The 12,644-nt window shown below is 40.0% G+C and overlaps 1 pseudogene; it reads left to right on the forward strand.

The window, feature by feature from the left end:
- Positions 1-10,736: 10,736 nt before the first annotated feature.
- LOC100410838 (putative elongation factor 1-alpha-like 3 pseudogene) lies at positions 10,737-12,140 on the forward strand (annotated as a pseudogene).
- The last annotated feature ends 504 nt before the right edge of the window (positions 12,141-12,644 follow it).

Consider the following 12,644-nt stretch of genomic DNA (forward strand, 5'->3'; position numbering starts at 1 on the left):
TGATCAATTTTAAAGTAAGTCCCATGTGGTGATGAGAAGAATATATATTCTGTTGAATTTGTGTGGAGAGTTCTGTAGGTTTCTATTAGGTCCACTTGATTCAGAGCTGAGTTTGGACCCTGACTATCTTTGTTAATTTTCTGTCTTGATAATCTGTCTAATATTGTCAGTGAGGTGTTAAAGTCTCCCACTATCATTGTATGGGAGTCCAAGTTCCTTTGTAGGTCTTTAAGAACTTGCTTTATAAATCTAAGTGCTTCTGTAATGGGTGCACATATATTTAGGACAGTTAGCTCTTCCTGTTAAGTTGAACTCTTTACCATTATGCAGTGCCCTTCTTTGTCTTTCTTTGTCTTTCTTGGTTTAAAGTCTGTTTTGTCAGAAACTAGGAATGCAACCCCTCCTTTGTTGTGTTTTCCATTTGCTTAGTAAATTTCCCTCCAGCCCCTTATTTTGAGCCTATATGTGAATTTTGCATGTCAGATGAGTCTCTTAAAGACAGCATACATGGAAGATGGCCCTTTAGGAGAAGATCAGGATTGCAGCTCCCAGCGAAAGCATAGAGGGTGAGTGGACGCCGCATTTCCAGATGGGTCTTTATTGCCCACAGACCAGGAAAGTCCCAGGCAGAGGAGCCCCATGGGTCGCCAGCGAGGCTGTTTTATCCAGTGTGGCTGTTTCGGCCAGTGTGGCTGTTTTGCTGGCACCCCAGCGAGCAGCTCTTCATACAAAATACACTGATCTCGTTGCCCTTTTAAGCTGGAAATTGGAGTTCCAAGAAGGCAGATTTGCCCATTCATTCAATTAAACGGGTCTGAAAAAGAGAGCCAGGCCAAGAGATTCCTGGGCAGAGCCATTGTTTCAGCCAGCACAGTGGGTCACCACATGGGAAATCACACAGATCCTGGCACCCTTTCAGCAGGCGACTGGAACACCTGGGAGAGAGTCAACCGATCAACTTAAAAAAGAAAAAGGGCTCTGAGGCAGGGAGCCAGGTGATCAGGCTCAGCAGGTCCCACCCCCACAAAAACAAAAAAAAAAAGCAATTGAAAGTGCTCTGGATTGAGAGTTTAATGGCAAGCAAAGCTGAAACCAGGAAGATGCAGCTTGGTGGAAGAGGGGTGTCCACCATTACTGAGGCTCCCACCCCTATGGAGGTAGTCTGCCATTGCTGAGGCAGCCTGCCATTGCCAAGGCAACCTGCTGTTGCCAAGGCAACCAACCATAACAGAGAGAGTTCACCATTACAGAGGCAGGCCACCATTGCCAAGGCAGTTCTAATCATACCCATATAAACAGGACTGCAGGGAAGTTCACACGGCAGCAAGGCGGAGCCCACAGTAGCTCAGCAAAGCCTCTGAAGTCAGACAGTGACTAGGCTGCCTCCTTGCTGGGCAGGGAAGCCCTGAAAAAAAAAGGCAACAGCACAATGGATACTCATAAATAAAGCCCTAACCCCCAGGACAGAGCACCTGGGGGAAAAAAGGCAGTTATGAGTTCTGCTGCAGCAGACTTAAACGTACCTACCTAGCAGCTCTGAAAGAACAATGGAGCTCAAAGCTCAGCACTTGAGCTCCTATAAAGAACAGACTGTCTCCTCAAGCAGCTCCCTGACCACAGTATATCCAAACAGTCACCTCACAAAGGACTGATCAGACTGACACTTGGTGGGCATCATTCTGGGACAAAGATAGCAGAAGAAGAAACTGGTAGGAACCCTTACTGTTCTGCAGGTGATCCCCAGGCAAGCAGGGCCTGGAGTGGACCTCAGCAGTCCTACAACAGAGGAGCCAGACTGTTAGAAGGAAAATTAAGAAACAGAAATAACTTCATCATCAACATTCTAGAAGTGCAAAAACGAGGAAAACACCCAAAACCAGAACAGTTCTACCTCTACAAGGAATCACAACTCCGCACCAGCCAGGAAACAAAGCTGGATGGGGAATGAGTGTGATGAAATGACAGAATCAGGCTTCAGAAGGTGGGTAAAAGAACATGTTCTAACTCAATGCAAAGAAACTAAGAACCTTGAAAAAAGATTTGATGAAATGATAACAAGAATGGACAACTTAGAGAGGAATATGAGTGAATTGATGGAGCTGAAAAACACAACACAAGAACTTTGCAAAGCATACACAAGTTTCAACAGCTGAATTGACCACCAGAAGAAAGGATATCAAAGGTTGAAGATCAACTCAATGAAATAAATTGAGAAGGCAAGATTACAGAAAAAAAGCACAAAAAGGAATAAACAAAGTCTTCATGAAATGTGGGACTATGTGAAAAGACCTAATCTACGTTTGATAAGTGTACGTTAATGTGATAAAGAGAATAAATCCAAGCTGCAAAATACTCTTCAGGATATTATCCAGGAAAAATTCCCCAACATAGCAAGGCAGGCCAATATTCAAGTCCAGGAAATACAGAGAACACAACAAAGGTATTTCTCAGGAAGAGCAACACTAAGGCACATAATCATCAGATTCACCAGGGTTGAAATGAAGGAGAAAATGCTAAGGGCAGCCAGAGAGAAGGTCAGGTTACCCACAAAGGGAAGCCCATCAAACTCACAGCAGATCTCTCGGCAGAAACACTACAAGCCAGAAGAGAGTGGGGGCCAATATTCAACATCCTTAAAGAAAAGAACTTTCAACCCAGAATTTTATATCCAGCCAAACTAAGCTTCATAAGTGAAGGAAAAATAAAATCCTTTGCAAACAAGCAAGTACTCAGAGATTTTGTCACCACCAGGCCTACTTTATAAGAGCTCCTGAAAGAGGCACTACACATAGAAAGGAACAAGTACCAGCCACTCCAAAAATATTCCAAATGGTAAAGACCATCAACAGAATGAAGAATCTGCATCAACTAATGGGAAAAACAGCCAGCTAGCATCAAAATGGCAGGATCAAATTCACACATAACAATATTAACCCTAAATGTAAATGGGCTAAATGCACCAATCAAAAGACACAGACTGGCTAATTGGATAAAAATTCAAAACCCATCAGTGTGCTGTATCCAGGAAACCATCTCACATGCAAGGATACACAAAGGCTCAAAATAAAGGGATGGAGGAAGATATACCAAGCAAATGGAGAGCAAAAAAAAGCAGGAGTTGCAATTCTCATCTCTGATAAAATAGACTTGAAAGCAACAAAAGTCAAAAGAGACAAAGAAGGACATTACATAATGGTAAAAGAATTGATACAAGAAGAGCTAACAATCCTAAATATATACAGACCCAATACAGGAGCACCCAGATACATAAGGCAGGTTCTTAATTACCTATGAAGAGAGACTCTCACACAATAATACTGGGAGACTTTAACACACCACTGTCAATATTAGACAGATAACCAGACAGAAAATTAACAAGGATATCCAGGACTTGAACTCAGACCTGGAACAAGCAAACCTGATAGACATTTACAGAACTCTCCACCCCAAATTCACAGAATATATATTCTTCTCAGCACCACATCACACATACTCTAAAATTGACCACATAATTGGAATTAAATCACTCCTCAGCAAATGCAAAAGAACAGAAATCATAACAAACAGTCTCGGACCACAGGGCAATCAAACTAGAACTCAGAATTAAGAAACTGACTCAGAACTGCACAGCTTCATGGAAACTGAACAACTGGCTCTTGAATGCTGACTGGATAAACAATGAAATAAATACAGAAATTAAGAAGTTCTTTGAAACCAATGAGAACAAGGACACAACATATCAGAAATTCTGAGACACATTTAAAGCAGTCTCTAGAGGAAAATACATAGCAATAAGTGCCCATATGCGAAGAGTGGAGAGATCTAAAATTGACACCCTATCGTCAAAATTGAAAGAGCTAGAGGAGCAAGATCAAAAAAAAACTCAAAACCTAGCAGAAGACATGAAATAACTAAGAATAGAGCAGAATTGAAGGAGATAGAGACACAAAAAACCCTTCAAAAAATCAATAAATCCAGAAGCTGGTTTTTAAAAAGATCGACAAAATAGACATACCACTAGCCAGATTAATAAAAAAGAGAGAATAACCAAATAGATGCAATAAAAAACAATAAAGGGGAAATCACCACAGATCCCACAGAAATTCAAACCATCATCAGAGAATACTACAAACAACTCTATGCACATAAACTAGTAAACCTGGAAGAAATGGATAAATTCCTGGACACTTGCATCCTCTCAAGCCTAAATCAGGAAGAAGTCGAAACCATGAATAGACCAATAACAAGATCTGAAGTTGAGGCAGCAATTAAGAGCCTACCACACAAAAAAAAGCCCAGGTCCATATGGGTTCACACCTGAATTCTACTAGACGCACAACGAGGAACTGTTACCATTCCTTCTGAAACTATTCCAAATAATCCAAAAGGAAGGAATCCTTCCCAAATCATTTTGTGAGACTGACATCACCCTGACACCAAAACCCAGCAGAGACTCTACTAGAAAAGAAAACTTCAGGCCAATATCCATGATGAACATAGAAGCAAAAATTTTCAATAAAATACTGGCAAGCTGATTGCAACAGCACATCAAAAAGCTTATCCACCATGATCAAGTAGGATTCATCCCAGGGATGCAAGGCTGGTTCAGCATACACAAGTCTATAAATGTAATTCACCACATAAACAGAACCAAAAACAAAAAACACATGATTATCTCAACTGATGCAGAGAAGGGCTTTGACAAAATTCAACAGCCCTTTATGCTAAAAACCCTCAATGAACTCGGTATTGATGGAACATATCTCAAAATAATAAAAGCTATTTATGACAAACCAACAGCCAAGATCATACTGAATGGGCAAAAATTGGAAGCATTCCCTTTGAAATCTGGCACTAAACATGGATACCCTCTCTCACCACTCCTATTCAATATAGTACTGGAAGTTGTAGCCAGAGCAATCAGGCGAGAAAAGGAAATAAAGGGTATTCAAATAGGAAAATAGGAAGCCAAATTGTCTCTATTTGCAGACTACATGATAGTACATCTAGAAGACCCCATCGACTCAGCCCTAAATCTCCTAAAACTGATAAGCAACTTCAGCAAAGTCTCAGCATACAAAATCAATGTGCAAAAATCAGAAGCATTCCTATACACCAATAACCGACTTGAAGAGAGCCAAATCAAGAATGAACTGCCATTCACAATTGCTATCAAAAGAATAAAATACCTAGAAACACAACTAACAAGGAACGTAAAGGACCTCTTCAAGGAGAACTAAAACCCACTGCTCAACGAAATCAGAGAGGACACAAACAGATGGAGAAACATTCCATGTTCATGGTTAGGAAGAATCAGTATCGTGAAAATGGCTGTACTGCCCAAAGTAATTTACAGACTCAACACTATCCTCATCAGGCCACCAATGACCTTCTTCACAGAACTGGAAGAAACCACCTTAAACTTCATAGGGAACCAAAAAAGAGCCTGCATAGTCAAGTCAATTCTAAGTAAAAAGAACACAGCGGGAAGCATCACACTACTGGACTTCAAACTATATTACAAGGCTACAGTAATCAAAACAGCATGGTACTGGTACCAAAACAGAGATATAGACCAATGGAACAAAACAGAGGCACCGGAGGCAACACAACATATCTACAACTATACAATCTTTGATAAACCTGACATAAACAAGCAATGGGGAAAGGATTCCCTGTTTAACAAATGGTGTTGGGAAAACTGGCTAGCCATGTGCAGAAAGCAGAAACTGGATCCCTTCCTGACACCTTACACTAAAATTAACACCAGATGGATTAAAGACTTAAGCATAAGACCTGGCACCATAAAAACCTTAGAAGAAAATCTAGGCAAAACCATCCAGGACATAGGAGTAGGCAAGGACTTCATGACCAAAACACCAAAAGCATTGGTAACAAAAGCCAAAATAGACAAATGGGACCTAATCGAACTCCACAGCTTCTGCATGGCAAAAGAAACAGTCATTAGAGTGAATCGGCAACCAACAGAATGGGAAAAAAGTTTTGCAGTTTACTCATCTGACAAAGGGCTGATATCCAGAATTTACAAAGAACTCAAACAGATTTACAAGAAAAAACAAACAAGCCCATTCAAAAGTGGGCAGAGGATATGAACAGACACTTTACAAAAGAAGACATACATGAGGCCAACAATCATATGAAAAAATGCTCATCATCACTGGTCATTAGAGAAATGCAAATCAAAACTACATTGAGATACCATCTCATGCCAATTAGAATGGCAATCATTAAGAAATCTGGAGACAGCAGATGCTGGAGAGGATGTGGAGAAATAGGAACACTTTTACACTGTTGGTGGGAGTGTAAATTAGTTCAAGCATTATGGAAGGCAGTGTGGCAATTCCTCAATGATGTAGAAATAGAAATTCCATTTGACCCAGCAATCCCATTACTGGGTATATATCCAAAGGATTATAAATTGTTCTACTATAAGGACACATGTGCATGAATGTTCATTGCAGCACTGTTTACAATAGCAAAGACTGGAATCAACCCAAATGCCCATCGATGATAGACTGGACAGGGAAAATGTGGCACATATACACCATAAAATATTTTGCAGCCATCAAAAACAATGAGTTCGTGTCCTTTGTAGAGACATGGATGAACCTGGAGAACATCATTCTCAGCAAACTGACACAAATACAGAAAATGAAATACTGCATGTTCTCACTCATAGGTGGGTGTTGAACAATGAGGACACATGGACACAGGGAGGGGAGCACTACACACTGGGGTCTGTTGGGGGGAATAAGGGAAGGACAGTGTAGGGTGGGGAGTTGGGGAGAGATAGCATGGGGTGAAATGCCAGAAATGGGTGAAGGAGAGGAAGTCAGCAAATCACACTGCCACGTGTGCACCTATGCAACTATCTTGCATGTTCTTTACATGTACCCCAAAACTTAAAATGCAACAAAAACAAAAAAAAAGACAGCATACCTATGGGTTCTGGCTCTTTATTCAGCTTGCTGTTCCATGGCTTTTAATTGGGGCATTTTGCTCACTTACATTTAAGGTTAGTATTTTTGTGTGTGAATTTGATCTTGTCATCATGATGCTAGTTGGTTATTTTGCTGACTTGTTTATGTGGTTTTTTCATAGTGTCACTTGTCTGTGTATTTCAGTGTGTTTTTGAAGCAGCTGGTAATGGTTTCTTTCTTTTCATATTTAGTGCTTCCTTTAGGAGCTCTTGCAAGGCAGTTCTGTTGGTAATGAATTCCCTAAGCATTTCCTTGTCTGAAAAAAATCTTATTTTTCCTTCCTTTATGAAGTTTAATTTGGCCACATATGAAATTCTGGGTGGGAAATTCTTTTCTTTACAAATGTTGAATATTGGCTTTCAATTTCTTCTGACTAGTTTCCATGGAGAAGTCTGTTGTCAGTCTGATGGGTTTCTCTTTATATGTCACCAGGCCTTTTTTTTTTTTGTGGCTTAACATTTTTTTTCAGTTTGACTTTGAAGAATTTGATAATTATATATCTTGCAGTTAATCTTCTTGTGGAGTATTTTATTGAGGTTCTCTGCATTTCTTGAATTTGAATGTTAGCTCGTCTTGTTAAGTTGGGGAAGTTCTCCTGGTTGATATCCTGAAGTATATTTTTCAACTTGGTTCTATTCTTTTAGTCTCGTTCAGATACCCCAATCAGTCATAGATTTGGTCTCTTTCAATAATCTCATATTTTTCAGAGGTTTTTTTCAATTATTTTCATTTTTCTTATTCGTGTCTGCTTGACTTATTTCAGAAAGATAGTCTTCACACTTGGAGATTTTTTCCTCTTCTTGGTCTTCTCTTCTATTAATACTTTTGACTGCATTGTGAGTTCCTCATATTGTGTTTTTCAGCTCCATCAGGTCAATTATGCTCCTCTCTATATTAGCTATTCTGGCTATCAGCTCCTGTATTGTTTTATCATGATTCTTTGATTCTTTGCATTGGGTTACAACATGCTCCTTTAGCTCAGCAAGTTCATTACCCACATTATGAAACTTGTGTCTGTCAATTCAGCCATCTCAGTCTTAGCCCAGTTCTGGGCTATTGCTGGAGAAGTGTTGAAACCATTTGAAGGAGAAGAGGCACACTGGCTTTCTGAGTTTTCAGTGTTTTTGTGTCAATTCTTTCTCATCGTTGTGGGCTTCTCTATCACCATTTGTATTTGTTAATCTCATTATCATTAACTCTTATAACAGAATTTATATAGATGTGGAAGTAGGTGATGATTTAAAATACACTACTGAATTAGCTCAATGCATTCCCATGTGCTTGCAAAAATTAAGTGGGTAGTTACCATTATGGGCGGAAAGAAGATGTTGTAGTTAAACAGAAAAAAAAGAAAGTTATTCACATTAATACTCAGCCCTGATTCATGCTCTTGTCCTTCTGAACATCTGTGTTCTGTAAGGAAAAAGGACCCTCCTATGGCCAAAAAGAAGAATATGACATCTTTTTACAACATTCTTGATAACTTTCAGTCTATTATTAAGGAACAATGTGTTTGAAGACTTTCAGATTGGTAATGAGGAAATATGGATAATAGTGATTATGGTAGTCATCATAATAAAATTCCATAAACTTATCTATCTTGTAAAGTAGAAAATATTTAACAACACTAAGTACTGATGTATGATTGCAAGACTGGTATGTCTCCATTTAACTCATTAATCATGGATACACTCAATAAGGTTAAAAACTTATCTAAAGTTGCACTGTCAAGAAGTGTCAAGACCTGTAACACTCAATCATCACATGCCAATCTCAAGATAAATTTTATCATCTCATAGCTGACTTTAATACAAATTCTGCATCTATCATTAAGTAGTATTCTGATCGTCAGTTGGCCAGCAAGCCTGTGGAAGCCATGGGCATTGGGACATATAGTATGTATATTTAACTTGATAATAAGTTACCAAACTATTTTCCATGGTGTGTATACCATTTTGTTTTCCTACAATGACTGAAGAAAAATATTTTCAATTGCTCAGCATGCTTACTAATGCTTGACATTATCATTGCTTCTTAAAACTGTCACCATTTTAGTGAGTTTATAGCGGTATCTCATTGAGGTTTAATTTACATTTCCCTGATGAATAATGATGTTGGAAATCTTTTAATATCCAAATTTTCAATTGTGTATTTTTGGGGGAAGTGTTTGTTTAGATCTTCTGACATTTTCAAAATTGGGTGGTTTTCCTATTATTTACCTATCTAACTGTTGTTGAATGTTGGAAGTTGTTTATATATTCCAGACACAATAATATTGGGTCAGTAATTTGACTTGCAAACTTTTCTTTCAACCTGAGACTTTTCCTTTTATTTTCTTAGCAGATTTTTCAGCACAGAACATTTTTAAAGTTTTGATAAAGGCCAATTTCACATTTTTTTCTCCTTCATGGGTTGTTACTTTAGTATAGTATCTAAAAACTCTTTGTAAAAGTTATACCAGAAACTTTGTAAAATGGGACTTTCCAGGGCTTGTTCTTCTACAGAAATGTCAATTTGAATAACTATCCATGCACAAAAATACCTTCATAAGAGCTAAGAAATCCAGGTAGGAAATTACAGCACCTAGGTATAGCACAGAAAAGATACATTGAAGAGAGCAGTGCAAATAGAGATATCATCCATGTGGTCAAAAGCTAGTAAAGTGAGAATCCAATTTCACTGCAGATGCAAGCCCCAGTAATATCTGACCCCAGACCAAACACCAAGGCCCCAGGTTCCAGAATGGACCCCACAGTCTCAGGCCTGGGGCTCTAAACAGACCCCTGTGCTAGGCTAGTACTCCATAGATCTAGCCTCCAGGCTTGCCATAGCACCATGCTCATTGCAGTAGCCTGAGAGTCCAAGTCTGCTTCACCACACAGTCAGCCCCAGGAGCCCCAGTTTGCAGGAGAGCATCCACAGACTCAGCCTCCAGGCCCACCCCAGCACCAGGTCAGCACCTATAGACCAGGTTGGCTTTTGTTGTTCCAGACACCAGAAAGGTATCTGCTGCTCCATCCTCCAGGAGAGCCAAGGTCCAGGCCCACTCCAGCAGACCCAGGATTCAATGTCAACTCAGAAGACCATGGTACTTGGCCAGCCTCCAAGGATCCAGGCTTCATGATTACTCCTATGGATACAGGCTCCAGGCATGTTCCCATGACCTAAAGAACTAGGCCAGTCTCTACAAACCCAGCCCCCAGGTCAACCCCAACATCAGGTTGACACACATGGCCCCAGATCTCAAACTATTCCTCAGGGGACTTAGCCTTAGGCCAACACCTACAGACCAAGCATTCAAGTCAATTCTGCAGACTCAAGCTGCAGGCCATCTTTGTGGCCCAAGATGCCAGCAGTATGGTCTCTAACTTCTGCCTTGCCCCTATGGAATCAAAACCTAGAATAAGCCCTGTGGAACCAGGCTGACCTAGGCACTAAACCAGGCTACCCAAAGTAGTCCAGAAACAAGACAGCTGACACAATTTACCAGATTACCTGCCCATAATCTCTGGATAAACTACCTGGTAAAGGGCTTTCACTATAGAAGCTAGACTACAAAACTGAAATAGAAGTATACTTCAAATGCATGGACACCAACACATATTCATAAGTTACACACATAGCCAGGAAACACGACACCACTAACAGGGAGCACCAGTAACAGACCATTAGGAAACAGAAGCACCGCCTTTTTCTTCTTTTTTTTTTTTGCAACAGGTTTGCCGCGAGAACACAGGTGTCATGAAAACTACCCCTAAAAGCCAAAATGGGAAAGGAAAAGACTTACATCAATATTGTCATCATTGGACACATAGATTCAGGCAAGTCCACCACTACTGGCCATCTAATCTACAAATGTGGTGGCATCAACAAAAGAAGCACTGAAAAATTTGAGAAGGAGGCTGCTGAGATGGGAAAGGGTTCCTTCAAGCATGCCTGGGTCTTGGATAAACTGAAAGCTGAGCATGAATGTGGTATCACAATTGATAACTCCTTGAGGAAATTCTACACTAGCAAGTACTATGTGACTATCATTGATGCCCCAGGACACAGTGACATCATCAAAAACATGATTACAGGGACATCTCAGGCTGACTGTGCTGTCCTGTTTGTTGCTGCTGGCATTGGTGATTTGAACCTGGTATCTCCAAGAATGGGCAGACCTGAGATCATGCCCTTCTGGCTTACACAATGGGTGTGAAACAACTAATCGTTGGTGTTAACAAAATGGATTCCACTAAGCCACTGACAGCTAAAAGAGATATGAGGAAATCATTCAGGAAGTCAGCACTTACATTAAGAAAATTGGCTATAACCACAACACAGTAGCATTTTTCCAATTTCTGGTTGAAATGGTAACAACATGCTAGAGCCAAGTCCTAATATGCCTTGGTTCAAGGAATGAAAAGTCACCCATAAGGATGGCAATGCCAGTGGATCCGTGCTGCTTGAGGCTCTGAACTGCACCCTACCACCCACTCATCCAATTGACAAGAACTTGCACCTGCCTCTCCAGGACGTCTATAAAATTGGTGGTATCAGTACTGTTCCTGTTGGACGAGTGGAGACTGGTGTTCTCAAACCTGGCATGGTGGTCACCTTTGCTCCAGTCAACATTACAACTGAAGTAAAATCTGTCAAAATGCACCATGAAGCTTGGAGTGAAGCTCTTCCTGGGGACAATGTGGGCTTCAATGTCAAGAATGTGTCTGTCAAGGATGTTCATTGTGGCAACGTTGCTGGTGACAGCAAGAATGACCCACCAATGGAAGCAGCTGGCTTCACTGCTCAGGTGATTATCCTGAACCATCCAGACCAAATCAGTGCTGGCTATGCCCCGTACTGGATTGCCACATGGCTCACATTGCATGCAAGTTTTCTGAGCTGAAGGAAAGGATTGATTGCCATTTTAGTAAAAAGCTGAAAGATGGCCCTAAATTCTTAAAGTCTGGTGATGTTGCCATCGTTGATATGGTTCCCAGCAAGCCCATATGTGTTGAGAATTTCTCAGACTATCCACCTCTGAGTCGCTTTGCTGTTCTTGATATGAGACAGACAGTTGTGGTGGGTGTCAGCAAAGTAGTGGACAAGAAGGCTGCTGGAGCTGGGAAGGTCACCAAGTCTGCCCAGAAAGCTTAAAAGGCTAAATGTATATTACCCCTAATATCTGCCACCTCTGTCTTAATCAGCAGTGGAGGAAGAACAGTCTCAGAACTGTTTGTTTCAATTGACCATTTAAGTTTAGTAGTAAAAGACTGGTTAATGATAATAATGCATTACAGAACCTTCAGAAAGAAAGGAGAATGTTTTGTGGACCACTTTGGTTTTCCTTTTTGTGTGTGGCAGTTTTAAGTTATTAGTTTTTAAAACCAGTACTTTTTAATAGAAACAACTCAACCAAAAATTTGTCACAGAATTTTGAGACCCATTATAAAAGTTTAATGAGAAGAAAAAATTAAAATAAAATAAAATAAAAATGGAAGTATGACAGACAGACCCTAAAGAAATGGAAGTCTATGAATTGCCTAAAAATAAGTTTTTTAAAAGCTTATTTTAAAGAACCTTGGTGAGTTACAACAAAACAGAGATAGACAATGAAAGATACCATAAAAACAATCTTCAAATAAAATTAGAAGTTCAAAA

Source organism: Callithrix jacchus, chromosome 11 (assembly GCF_049354715.1).
Source record: "Callithrix jacchus isolate 240 chromosome 11, calJac240_pri, whole genome shotgun sequence".
Lineage (NCBI taxonomy): Eukaryota > Metazoa > Chordata > Mammalia > Primates > Cebidae > Callithrix > Callithrix jacchus.